Genomic DNA, 16,627 nt, shown 5'->3' on the forward strand with positions numbered 1-16,627 from the left:
GAAATTCCCGAGTGTGTGGCAACTGAGATCCCAAAGTGTTTAAAAGTATATAAAGAAAACAGGAGCAGGTCCATCAAATTACAGTGAAGTCAAATAAAAGAAGGATAACAAAGTGACATATATTACTTTCTAAGCAATCTGTTGAAAAGCTTTGCTTTTTCTCAGTTAAGAGTGAATTAAAGAAATACCCAAACCCAGCTCCTTCTAGCCATCCTGTTCTTACCTAAGAGGGGGAAAAAAACCCCAGAAGCATTTGTGCAGTTCACAGCCCAGGGGCACAGGCTTCCTAAAAGACAGACCTAATCATCAGACTATAGAATGCTTCCCCAACATCTTAGTAAAGGGCGATTTACTGGAGTTCCTTTTACCCAATACATCATGTCCCCTTTTTCGACAAGAAATTATAAGGCATACCAAAGGGTAAAATATAGTTTGAAGAGACAAAGCAAGCATCAGAACCAGACATAGATATGGTAGGAATGTTGAAATCATGAAACTATAAATTTAAAAGAACTTAAACAACAAGCTATAATTAATTTGCTAAGGACTCTAAAGGAAAAAAAGTAGATGGCATGCAAGAACAGATGCATCATCATAAAAGCAAAGAGATGGAAATTCTAAGAAAGAATCAAAAAGGAATTAGCTAGAGATCAATAACACTGTAACAAAAATGAGAATGCCTTTGATGGGCTCAACAGTAGACTGGACATGGCTGAGAAGAGAATCTCTGAGCTTGAGGATATGCCAACAGAAACTTCCAAAAGTGAAAAGCAAAGAGGAAAAAGACAAAACAACACAAAACAAAACCCAGGGAGAGAACAACCAAGAACTGTGGGACAACTACAAAATGTGTTTACATGTAATTGGAATACCAGAAGGCAAAGATGAAAAAGAAGAACTATTTGAATAACAATTAAGAACTTCTCCAAATTAATTTGATATCAAACTACAGATTCCGAAGTTCAGAGATCATACAAGACAAATGCCAAAAGTAAATTAAAATAGCATATGTCACCAGATAAATGAAGCACTATATTAAAATTATATTACATTAAGTTATACACAATAGCATACTCACAATACTTCATGTAAAAATTTTTACTAAAAATTACTTATCATATGTATTTTTCCCACTAAAATGAAAGCCACATGAAGGCAGGGTTTGAATGTTTTCCTTCAGTACTGTATCCTATAATATTGTTTGGCACACAGCAAGCAGGCCCTTAATAAGTATTTCTTCAACTAATAGCATCAAATATAACAAATTTACAATTGACCCTTAAACAACATGGGTTTGAACTGTGTAGGTTCACTTATATGTGTTGTTTTTTTTTTTTTCCAGTAAATACAGAACAGGTACTGTAAATGTATTGTCTCTCATGACTTTCTTTAGAACATTCTTTTCTCAGGCTTATTTTATTGTAATAGAATATATAGCACATATAACATACAAAATACGTGTTAATCAGCTATTTATGTTATGGCTTTCAATCAACAGTAAGCTATTAGTAGTTGAGTTCTGGGGGAGTCAAAAGTTTTATGTAGATTTGTGACTGTATGGGGGTGGTCAGGACCCCTAACCCCCACGTTGTGCAAGGGCCAGCTGTATTTTAAAATGTCAAGGAAGGGGGTGCCTGGGTGGCTCAGTAAAGCGGCTGACTTTGGCTCAGGTCATGATCTCAGGATTCTTGAGTTCAAGACTGCATCAGGCTCTGTGCTGACAGCTTGGATCCTGCAGCCTGCTTCGAATTCTGTGTCTCTCTCTGTCCCCTCCCCTGCTTGCACTCTGTCTCTCTCAAAAATAAACAAACATTAAAAAAAAAAAAAAAATTTATGTCGAGAAAGGAGGTACATGAGATTTTACTATGAAAGGAGTCTTAAGGCTAAGAAATGGTAGTATAGAATATTGCCGTCCAACAAAAATATGATGTGAGTTACGCATTTAATTTTAAACTTGCTACTTTAAAAAGAAAAAAACAAAAACCATGAAATTAATTTTAATTCTACTGAACCCATTATACACAAAACATTATTTCAATCTGTAATATAAACATATCTTGAAGGGAAATTTTATGTTTTGTATGTTTGCTAAGTCACAAAATCCAGGGTTTTTTACATTTAGCATGAACTCAATTTGGACTAGCCACATTTCAAATGCTTGATAGTCACACATGTGATTAAAGCCTACCTTACTGGACAGTACAAAGTATAAAGTATATAGTCCCCCTAAGTAAACAAGAATCAACCATTAACTAAAATATTTCAGTTCCCAAAGTTCTTAGCTAAACATATTGTTTAGTATTTTTAGACACTAATATTTTATGTTATTCAAAAAGAATATGGAAAAGGCAAAAGCTTTCAAAGAAGCATCTTGATCTTATGAATATCTAGTTTCTAATTATTCTGGGTTCTATTATTCAGTTTCTAATCATGCACATAATTGTGTGGGGAAAAAAGCATTTAGACCTTAGCTAAATCTAAGAAATTTCTTTCTAGCTGCTAAAATACTGTAAATACTGTACTCTATTTACTGTAGGCACCATTTATTTCATATGCACCTAAGATAATCAGGCAAAACAGGCCCCCCTTCTAAGAGTTTCATATATAGGACTTTAAAGAACCTGAAACAGGTAACAGAGAAAAACTCCTTTTGACCACAACATAAAAAAGTAAAATATTAAGCAAACAGGATTTAAGAAACAAAACTGCAAGCTTAGGAACCAACCAGTACCCTTTCAAAGAAAGCAACTAGTCAGATTATTCTGATTATCTGTCAAGAAGCAACTCTTCTCGATAATCCAAAAATCAACTATTTCCTGAGCATGAATTTCGCTTCTGTGTTTTTACAACAAAGTTTTCAACTAACATTTCAATTTAAATAGTAATTAATTAATTAAATACCTTAGCACATCCAAGCCCTGACATTTTGTGTGTGGCAAAAAACAAAACCAAAAACCTATCTGTTATAAATCTGTTACAGATAATCCACTTAACTAAATAACCCTACAGCCAACAGTCCATTTTTCCAAAAAATACAAACCAGAGAAAAAACTGCAGTGAAACAAGCCAAAGTTTATGCTTTTTTTTTTTTAAGTTTATGTATTTATTTTGAGAGGCAGAGAGAGAAATCCAAGCAGGTTCCATGCTGTCAGCACAGAGCCCAATGCAGTGCTTGAGTTCATGAACCGTGAGATCATGACCTGAGCCGAAATTGAGTCTGATGCTTAACCGACTGAGCCACCTATGTGCCCTCAAAGTTTATGCCTTTAAATAACAAACATTTAAAAACCACAAAAAAATCAAAACTTTTTGTCTTTTGTTTTGGCCATATTAAGCTTCATTATTATATACAATCAAATTAATCCACTATAAAAAAGAGTCTAAAGTCTGTATCATAAATTCTGATATTTGGTCTACAATTTAATCCAACACATTCATTGTGAATTAAGAAAGAAATTAGTTGCTATATTACCACAAATAAAAAGCTTTGCCCTGATGTCTACAAAACATTTCCATTAGTAATTTAATATTTATAAATCAGATTTATGAATTTAGTATTAATTAAATGTAAAACACTCCTGTAGACCTCATGAGATAAAGTAAATATGTCATCCCTCAAAACTGGTATGTACGTAATGAGATACTTACGATGTCAATAATTACTGAGTTGGTCCCAACACTTGGCAGATCAAATCTTTACAATATGTAAGTCACATATACCAAATAACGTTTGGCATACATTCTTTAAAAAAAATAAAATCAAAAGTTTGTTAATCTAGGAGTGCATGGGTGACTCAGTCAGTTGAGCATCCAACTGTTGATTTCAGCTCAAGTCATGATGCCAGCATTGCGGGATTGAGCCCCGTGTTAGGCTCCGCATGAGTGTGGAGCCAGTTTGAGATTCTCCTTCTCCCTCTGCTACTCCCCTGCTCCCACATGTGCTCTCTTTCCCTCTAAAAAAAATAATTTTTTAAAAAAGTTTGCTACTCTAGTCTATCTTCAGAATTGAAACTGATAATCTAGATAATTTAGATAAGAAAAACCATCCTTCCTTCTGAAAATGAACAAAAATTAAACGCCAAATCTGATTTTCCACCCCCTAAAATACTCCAGACTTTGACTATGATTTATATTCTAGCACATGAATGTATATCCCACAGAGTCCATGGAAAATATCCTATTCAAATCTACCCGGAACATTAATTTACTCTTTGAACTGGAATCTGGATAATCCCAGTTCTCTTAAATGCAGTAACACAAACTAGGAATTACAGTATCACAAATAAGGCAGACTCATCTACAAGTTTAAAACAATAAAAACTACCAACAGCATTATGAGAGAGAGAGAAGCCTGAAGTAGGGACAAAAATTATTTTCCACAGTTACAACTTAAATGTGTTTCAGACAGCTGATCCATTATAAAAGTCAGAGAAAGAAAAGGCAAAAAAGCCAAATTCTCTTAGCAAAGTATGAGAGAAGCTCTTTCAAATATTAATAAAATATTTAAAAATTCAAAATTTTAAATTTATAACTCATAAAGAAAAATTCCAATTAAAACAACAGAAGCAATGAGAGTTTATACTGGTATAATTTTACTCCTCAAAAATACAGGAACTGATGGAAGATATAAAATAGAGTGTCATGTTTTTAAGGTTTGTTACATACAGGCATTCTCAATTTACAGCAGAAAACACTGCAGTAATTGGCATGACCAGGGTACAGTTGGCTCAGTACTCTGTACTCAGTAATGTTTATAGCAAGAACTTCTTCCACTTTGAAAACTATCCCTAAAAAGGAATTCTCTTTGAAGACTAAAGGAATTTAATTAAAGATAAAGCCACTTGGGTGGCCACATAACACATCAAACAGATCATACTTCAAGCAGAATTATTACTATTCAGTTTTAAGTGCATGACTCATAGGAATATAAATGAAGGGTTTTTTTCTGTGTACATCCGCTTGGATTCAGAAATTTACATTTAGAAATACACTATCACATTTGTTTCAATTTAATTTCATGTCGTTAAACAATGATTAATGAATGATCTACTACCAAACGATTTTTTTAAATTACCTTGAAAAACATGCTTGAGAATTCTTGGACTTATAGGACTGGAAACAGACAATAAATACAAGGTGCATTACAAATATTAATAAAACCTCAATATTATAAATGAATTTTCTCACAATTCTGAATACTTATAGAGAACTGCCACATGTGTGTAGAAATAAAACATGCTTCTAAAAACCTTCATTACGAATCAAGTATTAAAAACCTTCATTACGAATGGTCTTCAGATTTTCATTATACTGTCTACAGGCAAGTACAATATTACCATTTTTATTAACATTTGTTTTTTTACTTATCCTACATGGAATAAGGAGCACAGTTCACGGAAATCTCTCTTTAAGACAACATTTAAGAGGAAAAAAATTAAAAGAAATTGTGTGTAAATGATACACCCTCCTTGCCTTTCTAAATTGAAGATAAAATACAGAAAGTAATGTAAGATTGTATTGATAATTCGGGGTCATCCCTATATACAGCATTCCATTAAAGTACTGTAATACAGTCAGGACTTTAGGATAGAGGTAGAAGACAATATGCTTTAAAGTCAGTAAATTGGTTGCAAAGTCCCTATTACCGGTCACTTCTGTTGCAAGTAGCCCCATTCCTTGCAGTTTTTAACTTGAGGAAGTCAACTAGTAAACAATCCTAAACACAATTCTAAAACCAAAAGAAACAGATTTCTGCCTCCTTCACAATCTAATACAGTATAGACAAATGCCAAAGGACATGAGAGGAAAATAACTGAATAAAGGAAAATAAAAAGTACAGATACATATAAAGTTTATGTAGGTTAAAGGCAGTAAAATATGTTATAGGCAATAATTGGTGGACTATCAAGAACAATGTGAATAAAACAAAGAAACTTTAGACATTAGGCTTTAAAAAAATAATAACCCAGTAAAGGCTACCTGTGAAACTAGAATGATCAAAATGAAATTTGTAAGTGAATTCTATACAAGATAGATAAATGAATAAAGGAAATGAAATAGTTTAAGTCATTGTGATAAGTGGCATAAAAACTGGCTGGAGCTCTTGGATAATGTAGCAGTTGAACAATGAGAAGTCACTGGACCTTTTAGTAGACATCTCTGAGAAGAGCAGTGAGTCCCCCACATGAAGGGAGTACTCTAATGAATCAATCACAATGACAGTACGTTGCCAACAATGTACTGGTAAACTCAATAAGACAAAAAAGGCAAGACATCACTTCCTAATCTTCCAGAGGTCAAAAAGGTAAATATTAATAGCCAAATGGCAAGTATTCACTGATCACCCACTTTGTGATTAGCAGAATGTCAAATATGAAATACACTCTTCTCCTTCCAGCAGCTTACAAGTTAGGAAAATAAAATATATGGGTCACAAAACATCAGTGGAAAAAAAATTTAATGCAAATTAAAGCAAGATTTTTTGTTTCAATACTAATAACTAGAAGAGGAAAAAAGATATAATGTGAGGTTGGCTCATATACTAGATACACTGTGTCATACTAGTTACAACATTCTGGAAGGTAGTTTGGTGATGTTCAAGAGCCTTAAACACACACACACACACACACACACACACACACACACACAGACTCTGACCTAGTAATTTCTTTTTTACAAACCTAAGGGGGGAAAATTTTTCAAAGGTTTATGTAAAAGGTGATTCTCTGTAGTGAAGTTTACACTTTAGCAAAACATCAGAAACATCCCAAACATCTGCCAATAGGAAAAATTTTAAATATGATAGTTACATGATATAATTTTAAGCAACTAAAAATAACTTTTCAAAGACTAATGACATCGGAACGTTTACGAGGTAGAGTTAAATGAAAATAACACATGAACCCAGTTATAGGGAAAATACACAAATAGGCATAATTAGAGAGAAACACAAATTGTATTTTTCTTAGTTGCACTCATCTTTATTTTCCAAATTATTTTATAATAAGATTAAGTAAGCAATTGCTATTTAGAAATGGCACCTATGACGCACAAAAAATAAATGTAAAAAATAAATGTGATAGAACTGGCCTGGATTTTTTAAAAATCATGTGAAACTCTAGAAGGGCTGGGGAAGAGAAATAATGATTACCTAGGTTAAAACTACAGAAAAATGGTGGCAACCTTGACGCTGATCTGAGTAAATAGGAGCAAAGTGGAGAAGAATCAAAAATAATAGTTACAACAGGTATTAAAGATATTCAAATATATCCTATTTCATGATTCATTCACCGTTTATACTCTTCCAGTATGCTGGATTAAAAAAAAAAAAAAAAAACCTGACTTTTGCTATAAAACCGTATTCCTTAGCAATTTCTGTATTTGTAATGCTTGGTGAAGATTTTTACTAACAGAAAGTATTTAATTATCATAACAATCTCTTAAAGCAGGGATATTATGAAACTATCTGCAAGACGAAACAAACATTGAGATCAGAGGGGTTGTGACTTGCCCAAGGAAACAGCTAGTTAAAAATTGGAAACAGCAGAAACCACTCGACGCTAAACCTCTTTCTCAAGTAATCTACATTCCAGAATACCAAGTTTTTCTCCAATATTGAATTATTTTTAAAGCCTCTTTTACCTAGTCAAAAAACACCGCCAGTTTTGTCTGTACTGGTAAATATCTCTTACGTTTAATTGGTAGGTAACAAAACTACCCCAATCCTGCATTTTAAAAACATTCCTACCGACCCAAACTCAGCACCAAGTTAAGCAAACTGAGTTAAGACGAAATAAGTTACCCTCTTAAACCTCACCAGCTGACTAAAGTTTGGGGAATCAAAAAGGAATGTGCTTCCCTCAGTTAAAAAAAATAAGAAGAAATCGCCAAAACCCCCCACCTCCCCGCGCCGCGCCTCACAGCTGATCCGAGGTAAAGGGTGGAGTGGATCTGCCGGGCAGGGAACCAAACAAACACTAATTCTCTCGAAGTTAAGAAAGCATTACAAGAGGGTCCATCCAGTGCCTTCCCTCTTGTATGCAAAGCTAGCCTCTTCTTTAATGACTAGAAAACAGCTTTGTATTTCTGGCTACCAATCACCACATATCCTCAAATTTTCCAGCAACGTCGGTCCCTTCAGAACACCTAGAAGCAACACAAACTTGGCAACACCATTCCTTAATAATTCTTTAGATTCCTCTCCACCCCATCTAATTCCAAAGACCAAATCAACGTATGCCTGAAACAAAGTATAAAATAAAGAAAACAAGGGTCACATCTAACACAGCTCCGCTTCAGAGCTCTCCCAAAACAGCCGACACCACAACCGCACCCGCAGAGGAGCGGCCGCTAAATCAAGGGGCGGGCCCAGGAAACCACGTGTTCTGCCTTCTGCGCACGCGCCAGCCAAAACAAAAGGGAGGCCTGCCAAGCCCCTCCCCTGCCCCCACGTGACCGCGCCTAGGTCCGCCCCCACCCCTCCCTTCACTCCTTCTCTCCCCTCCCCTCAGCTTCTGCCAAGGCTGTTAGGTTTAGCCGTTTAAATTTGGCTGCGGTCCGACCCCTGCCCTAGAGCGCGATCCTGTGCCGGGACCCAGAGTCCAACAGCCCAGAGAATTCGGGGGGCGAAGGGGCTGCCGTTCGGCTGCCGGGCCCGCAAGTCCACCCGGCGGTCTTCTCCGCTCTCCCCTCCCCGCGCTGCCGCCGTCCCCGGCAGAGGAGACCCACCCCCCTCAGCCCGCCGCTGAGACGCCGGCCACTCGCCTGCTGGGGCGCCCGGGCTCCCCTCCGCCGCCGCACCTTCGGTCCGGCCGTGGTGGGGGCTGCTGAGGTGATCTCTAGCTGCCCGCCCGCCTCCCCCCACCCGGGGCGCCGCTGACTCGTCTCCAGAGCGCGCCCCGCTCCCGCCCCGGCCGCCGCCGCCGCGGTTTAACAGTCCGCCCGCTGCCCGCAGCTCCGGGCGGCTCGGGGACGGAACCCTGCCGTGGTGGAGGGGCAGTGGGCGGGGCGCGACGCCAGCCAATGGCAGCGGGGGAGGGGAAGCGCCATGCAAATGAGCGCGGGTGGCGGGGAAACCCCGGCAAGGGGCGGGGCCTGCATAAGCTACTTGGAGCGTTCTGGAAGTGGCTGAAGCGCAACGCCCGAGCCCTGGTGCAGAGGCACGGCGGCTCCCCGGGGGCGGGTTCCGGGTCGTTCTCGCTTCTTGCCTGTTCCCTTGCCAGCGGGAAACAGGCACGCGCGCGCGCGCGCACACACGCACCGAAAATACGGGCGGGCGACTTCCCGCCCTTGCTTTGCTATTTCTGTACCACCGTGACAGGAAAAGCAAATCGAAGGGAAAGTCGGGCTGCATGACGCCCTACCGCCCGCGCTGGGGCTGCGCCGGCTCCTGGCGTCCCGATCATCCCGTGTTGCGACTTGAGGGGCAAGTTTTAAAGCTTTGTCACAGTTGCCAAATCTATAAATCTCCTTGCGTTTGCTTGTATACACGCTCTGCGCTCAAATCCAAAGTCCTAATTCTGTACGACCGTCGAGAGGCCCTGAAATAGGGTGACAAAACTGTGCTGGATCCAGCTGGGTCGTTTTATGGTAAAACTCAGGAGCCGCTCGCTCAAGCATTTTTAAATCTGCACAAAGCTAGTTTGAGTGGCGGTAGAGTTAGCTCTGTACCGCAGTAGCGCAAATAAATAAACCGGGTTTTGTGTGGAGATAGTTGGCCAGGGACACATAAAAACGTTTCTGAGAGTTGCACCTGGCCCACCGCTCCACTCACAACTAAACTACACCCGGACATTTCCCCACACGCGCACTTTTTTTTTTTTTTTTTAATAAACTTTTTAAAATCTAACTCCTTAGATGATGTACTACAGGTTTTCTTAAGCGCCTAATTTACACATAAAAAGATTTAGGGAATAAAGCACACTAGAATTTTAGCTCCAAAAAGACAAATGGCATTATTTCAACCTTATTAATTGGATAAGATCATGGCAGGGGGAGGGGGGAGTCCAAGGAATTGGAGTTACAACAAAGGGTAAGGCATAACACAGATTACTGGAATTAGAAAATAACTGCCTCGTTCTCGATTTTTCTAGTGGATTGGGCCGTTACTGAAATACTTTCTATGACAAGCTGCATTTATAGCAGAGAATGCTTTCTGAAAATTGTTCATGACAATAATTACACCTTCATATGGGGTAAGGGAAGAGTTTCAGGAAATTGATTTACCTTCACTGGAATAAAAATTGTAAGCGAATAGTGTGTTATGAAAATAGTTAAATCAATAATTACTTATTGGACATTTACTATATTCAAAAGGTTGTCCTTGTCCTTTTGGACAGAAATGCAAAAATAAGACATTAAAGTGTTTTATTTATTTTTTGAGTTTATTTTTGAAAGAGAAAGAGTGAATGGGGGAGGGGCAGACAGAGAGGGAGAAAAAGAGAATCTCAAGCCGACTCCGAGCCACCAGCACAGAGCCCAGTGTGGGGCTCAAACTCAGGAAACAGTGGTATCTGATTTTGGCCAAAACCAAGAGTTGGAAGCCTAACCAACTGAGCCACCCAGGTGCCCCTAAATGTTTTATTTTTTAATTAACAGTCTGAGAAGTCAAATGAGTGTTGAGGTAGTTCAAAGGAAAATTTTAATTTGAGCTGGATATTTTTAAAGACTTTGGGCAGAGAAGAGAGAAGACATCAATCAGGAGATAGTATCTTTGAGTAGAGGTGGTGTTTATATCATTGGCCTTGAAAAGTACATGTCAACTAGACTGAATAAATCTTGAATAGCAGGAATTCAGATTTTAACCTGAAGGAATTGTAGTGCATTCAAATGAGTGGAGGATACAGTTTTCTTTTATGAAATAATTATCATTTATGAAAACAAAGTATTCATGTACTTACTAAATGTTTATTGCACACATGTTTTATGATGGGTATTGGAGATACAGCCATAAACAAAGTTCCTGCCCTGGTGGAATTTGTAGAGGATGGTACAGGCATTAAGCTTTGTAATTAAACAAGTTATAATTCAGAAGGCGTTTTTACATACATTATCTAGTTTGTTCATCAAACAACCCGAAGATAGGCTATTTCCAATACTCCAGGTTAAAACTTCTATCTTGTGGTCAGTCCTACAGCCTGCCAAATTTGTAGACCTTAAATAAATATTTCAATCAAAGCCATCATTCAAATATAAGTTCTCATTTCTTTCATATTCAGTTCTTGAACCTTCAAAAATAATAGAAATTTGGGGGAGGTAGGAAGTGATTAATAATACAGGTTTGGTCTAAAAAAATGTAGAAAAACCAAGGGGCGCCAGCGTGGCTCACTCGCTTAAGTGTTCAACTTCAGCTCAGGTCATGATCTCATAGTTCATGAGTTCCAGCCTCATGTCAGGCTCTGTACTGACAGCTCAGATGGAGCCTGGAGCCTGCTTCTGATTCTGTGTCTCCCTCTCTCTCTGCCCCTCCCCCAACAAGCACTCTGTCTGTCTCTCCCTCTCAAAAATAAATAAACATTAAAAAAAATATTAAAAAGTAAAAATAAAAAATGTAGAAAAGCCCAAAGAAGAAAAGCACAGTCATCTGTAAATCCTGCTGTACTTTATATGTATGAGATGATATTGCACACAGTTGTTTGTGGGGTTTTTTTGCCCCACTTAACCGAATATTAAGCACATTATCTATTGACACTGGACATTACTCTAAATACTCTAATATTTGTAGCATATGCATGATGATTTTCCAGAAATGTAGAATACCAAAGCTCTTTAATATGAAAGCTGACATATTGAACCATTTCTCAAACTGTTTTCCATATTCCTTATTCTGCAAATCCTGAAAAATGCACATAGTTAATTTTTTTTTTAGCAAGGATATATTATTATAAAGAGGGTACATTAAAGACATTCTGATTTCTAAGAAAAAATATAACGATGGCTAGGAGACTTACAGAATCCAGCAAGAACAAGGAGAAGGGAAGGGCACCATTCTTGCTGACATAATTATTACCTGTCTAGAAGCACATAAAAGTGTCCAGGTAAGCAGTATTACAATGATTTCATGAGATAAACTTCTCTCCTCAACACTGGTTTTTATTCTGTCACTCTTTTCATTCAGGAAACATGTGTGCAGCATTTAATATACAGCTGACATTATGATAAATGCTAGTGATACAGGAAAAAGATCATATTCTAGTCTCAAGCAGGACACAGTCAAGGAGGAGTTACAAGTGCATCCTTTTCTCTCTTCCCTGTTCTATTTTTCCCCATGGTACCTTCCACCATCTAACAACACTGATTTTGATTCTTTTGTTTTTCATTGTCTTGTCTCTCTGGGTAGAATGTAAACTCCATGAGGTCACGAACTTTTACTGTTTTGCTCACTGCTGTATCCCCAGATCCTAGGCAGGGCCCAGCACATGTAGGTTTCCAATACATATTTGTTGAATGCATGCATGCATTTAATTCTCACATTTTGCAAAGTGAGTTTTATATTCAATTTCCAGGTTGGGGTGTGTGTGGGGAGGGGGGAAGCAACTCAGTGAGGTTAAATAATGTATTCAAATTCTCACACTAATAAGGTATGGCCAATGTGGGATGTGAAGACAGACCTGCCCAGCTCCAAATCCAGAGTCTCTTCCCCACTACCTCTCATGGAACAGAAAGCTAATTTGAAAGCCTGTACGATTTATTCCAAAAATTTCCATGCCCAGGGCAAGTGTTCTCCACTTTTATATGCTAGTATATTTAATTCTTTCGTTTTACGGTCATGTTTACAGAGTGGGATAGGAGAAGTAGCAGGGCTAATAGATGATAACTCCTATTCAGGATAGATTTACCTCGAACTAGTCAGTGTCAACAACAAGCAGACAAAGGGCAGGGCTACGTAGCCAGAGCTATAAGATTCTTAGAACCAGGGCAGGATACAAGAGTGGCCAGAACTGGCCCATGCCTGTAGGGGAATAAAAAATGACTCTTCATGTATACAGATAGCAACTTTATTCACAATAGCCCCAAACTGGAGACAACCCTAAGAACCATCACCTGCTAAAAAGTTAAAAAATGGTGGTACATCCATATAATGAAATATTGCTTGGCAATAAAAAAGAAAAAAAATATATTGATATACAGAACAACATAGATGAGTCTCAAACAGTATGCTGAATGAAAGGAGCCAGACTCAAAAGAGAGTAAATATTTTATGATTCCATTTATATAAAGCTCTAGAAAATTCAAATTTAACCTATCATGACAGAAAGCAGTTGCTTAGGCCTGGGGTAGGGGGAATTGGCCAGGATAAGTATAAAGGGTGTTGGAAATATTCTATAATTTGACCATTTTGGAAGTTAAATGGGTGCATGCATTTGTCAAAACTCATCAAACCATACTTAAAACAGGTACATGCCAATGTCTGAGAATTATACTTCAATAAACTTGATTTTTAAAACAAGGACTCTGCTTGAAGTCAACTCAGAAATTTGAAGGAGCATTGAGTCCAAAATGCAGGCAGAAAAATTAAAAATCAGTCTGTATTGTTAGGATGCAGATAATCCATATGAAATGTATCCAAAAGCCCAAAATAATGACCACTGTAAGCAAAAGAGTTGATTATCTCTGTTATATTTTGCTGATTCTGAAACACATTTTTTTTGTTACAATTTAACATTTCTGAAATTGAAATAACCTCAGTGCTGGTGCAATAAGAATTCATTATATCAGTTTGACTGGTAATGGGCTTTCTTAATAATGCATATAATGATGCACCTTAAGAGTTAATGCAACATTGGGAAAAAAAAAGTTTAAAGGTAGGTAGCCCCAAGCTGATATAGAAACTCCACAAGGTCACCAAGGACCCAGGCTGCTTTCTATTATTCTCTTCTGCCATTCTCAGTCTTGACTTCATTCTCAAAGTAACTTCATGGTCCCAGATGGCTCCTGAGACCATGCCACCAGCACTCCAGCCACCATATCCACTTACCAGGCAGCAGATAGGAAAAGGACGCAAGGGAAACAGAGCTTTTAAGTCTCTCTCTTCCTCTTCTGACGTCCCTCTCCACAATTCTACAGTTTGTTCTTGTGGATATATCTAGTTGCAAGAGAGACTAACAAATACAACTAAAGTTGAACACATTGTTACCTCCAATAATGCATGGATTATTAGGAATAATATAGGATCACTTAGAAAGAAAGGGAGAATAGATGTTGGTTAGTCAATGGTTTCCACCAATTCGCAAAGCAAAATGTCTAAAACTGGAGCTGCTAAATGTAGCAAGCTGCTAGGGGTTGAAAGGATATCAAACAAACAAACAAAAACACCTAAAGAAATTTTTTGAACTACATTCCCTTTTCAGGCTCTGTGGCTGTGTCCAGGAGTGTTGAGAATGATGAACACACTGATGAAATTAGAAAGAATAATGGTGCATCCGTCTGCAAAAGTAGGTTAGGACCAAAATGTAGAAGGCTTCGAGGCAAGACACTAAGTAAGGAATATAAAGTTCAGTAACAGTGGAACCATTGAAGATTATTGTATAAGTAAGTGAAATGATAAAAGCTTTGTTTTCAGAACACTAATCTCATAGGTGCTTCACTAAAGAAGTGTATCTGGAAATGCTGGTCAGACATCACCACACTCAAAAAACTATCCCAACATTCTGATTCATTTCACATGAAATCTGAACATCATGGTATTTCTTGGGATCACTAGTGTTACATTTCTATTGTATTAGTTCTATTTCCTCAGTTACATGTCAATTGTAAGAACATATGAAATTTGTATTTGTCAAGATGAGTCAGGTTAGGAAGCAGTAATGAAAAACACCCAAGTCAATGATTTGAGACCAAAAAAAAGTTTGTTTCTATCTCACACAAGTCTGTTGCAGGTACAGGTAACTATCCAGAGCCCTTTTCTGCCATATGTTGGATCTGTATTCCATGCTTTGATCTTCTGTCACTTAATCACTTCTACAAGTGCTGCCACAGGGTAAGACACACACATCCCTTGTATCCAAAATTCATTGGCAAGGACTAGTCACATGGCTCTGCCCAATTGCAAGATAACCAGGAAATATAAATTTCTCACGTGCCCAGAAAGGAGACTTGTGCATGGATGAATATTAAAACTCTACTAATAAAGTCCCATCAAAAAATTCTTAAATGGCACCAACAAATTAGACATTGTCTCATTTGAGATGTGACAATCTTCAAGGCAAGTTTGTAGTTTTTTGGGTTTTTTTTTTTCAGAGACTTAAAAAATATTTATTTGAGAGAGAGATAGAGAGAGACAGAGAGACAGAGTGGGAACAAGTGGGGAGGGGCAGAGAAGAGGGTGGGGGACAGAGGATCCAAAGCTGGCTCTGTGCTGATAGCAGAGAGCCCAATGCAGGGCTTGTACTCACAAACTGTGAGATCATGACCTGAACCGAAGTCAGACGTTTAACCGACTGAGCCGCCTGGGAGCCCCTAGTTTGTGGTTATTATAGCAGGTATGTGTTAGTTGCCTATTTGGTTCTATCCCACAATTTCCTTTTCCTAACATTCTCCTGATTTTCATGCTGGTTTCCAGCCCTCCACCAAGCTGATGTACTCTGAGTGAATCTGCTCCTACCACTACGCTTCAAAGTGGGCCCAAATTGGCTTGGGTCAATTAATGCATTTCATTTCCCTTGGCACAGTCATTGGCTCAAAGGTGTGCATGTGACTAAAACTAGCTCCATGAGACTAAATTTCAGCTCTTATGGCCAAAATGCTGGGCAGAAGTGCATTCTTTCACTCTAGACATGAATAATAAAGACCATCCCATGACCATTAGAGGAGCCACTTTTAAAATTAGGCCTATACTATAAATGACAGAACACAGAGATGAAAAGAAACTAGTAAAGTGGGTCCTTAGTGACAAAACTAAGGTGTTTGGTCAACCTGTTTTGAGTCTGCCCTGTCTCTGAGGTTTCCAGTTTCATGAGCCCTTCTTACATTTTTTAAGTCAAATTTGATTTGGGTTTTCTGTTTCTTGCAGCAGAAAACATTCTATCAATCTAAATTTCTACTGTAAAATGGAACATACTATCTCTTGATAAACTTATGTTGAATTTATATTTAAGGACAAGACTGAAGAAAAAGTACAATTTTTAGCAATCATAATATATTCAAGATATTTTTATTAAACAGAAGTTAAAAAAAAATGCCTGGGTAGCTCAGTTGGTTAAACATCTGACTTTGGCTAAGGTCATAATCTCACGGTTTGTGAGTTCGAGCCCTGCTTTTGGTGAGCCCTGCCTGTCTCCTTCTCTCTCTTTCTCCCTCTCTCTGCCTTTCACTCACTTGCGCTCTCTATCAAATGAATGAATGAATGAATGAATGAATAAATAAATAAATAAATTTGGTAGTAGTTTAGAACTAGAAAGACGTCGCTAAAATAAACTAGGGATATTTGGAAAAATGGCTAAATTCAGCTCTAAGGCAGAATTTGTACATGATAAGTATGGGAAATTTTGTTGTGCCAGACAGCAAGCACACTATCAGAAATAACAAGGTCATGTCAAAATGATTCAGCATTACATGATGCCTGGTATTTGTTTGTTTTTTTAATTTTTTTTTTACTGTTTATTCATTTTTTGATAGAGACAGAGTGAGC

At 37.9% G+C, this 16,627-nt stretch overlaps 1 protein-coding gene across 9 annotated transcripts in view; it reads right to left on the reverse strand.

The window, feature by feature from the left end:
• KANSL1L (KAT8 regulatory NSL complex subunit 1 like) overlaps positions 1 to 8,876 on the reverse strand; it is a 134,043-nt gene extending 125,167 nt beyond the window's left edge. For 3 of the 9 annotated variants that reach the window (XM_042950004.1, XM_042950003.1, XM_042950000.1), the window contains exon 1: positions 8,764 to 8,876. The gene's annotated coding sequence lies outside the window, so the exon portion shown is untranslated. Of the gene's footprint in view, positions 1 to 5,074; positions 5,344 to 8,763 lie in introns of those variants that run through there. The other 6 variants (XM_042950005.1, XM_042950007.1, XM_042950009.1 and 3 more) reach the window with 4 other exon arrangements.
• Between the last annotated feature and the right edge of the window lie 7,751 nt (positions 8,877 to 16,627).

Source organism: Panthera leo, chromosome C1 (assembly GCF_018350215.1).
Source record: "Panthera leo isolate Ple1 chromosome C1, P.leo_Ple1_pat1.1, whole genome shotgun sequence".
In the NCBI taxonomy this organism is placed as follows: domain Eukaryota; kingdom Metazoa; phylum Chordata; class Mammalia; order Carnivora; family Felidae; genus Panthera; species Panthera leo.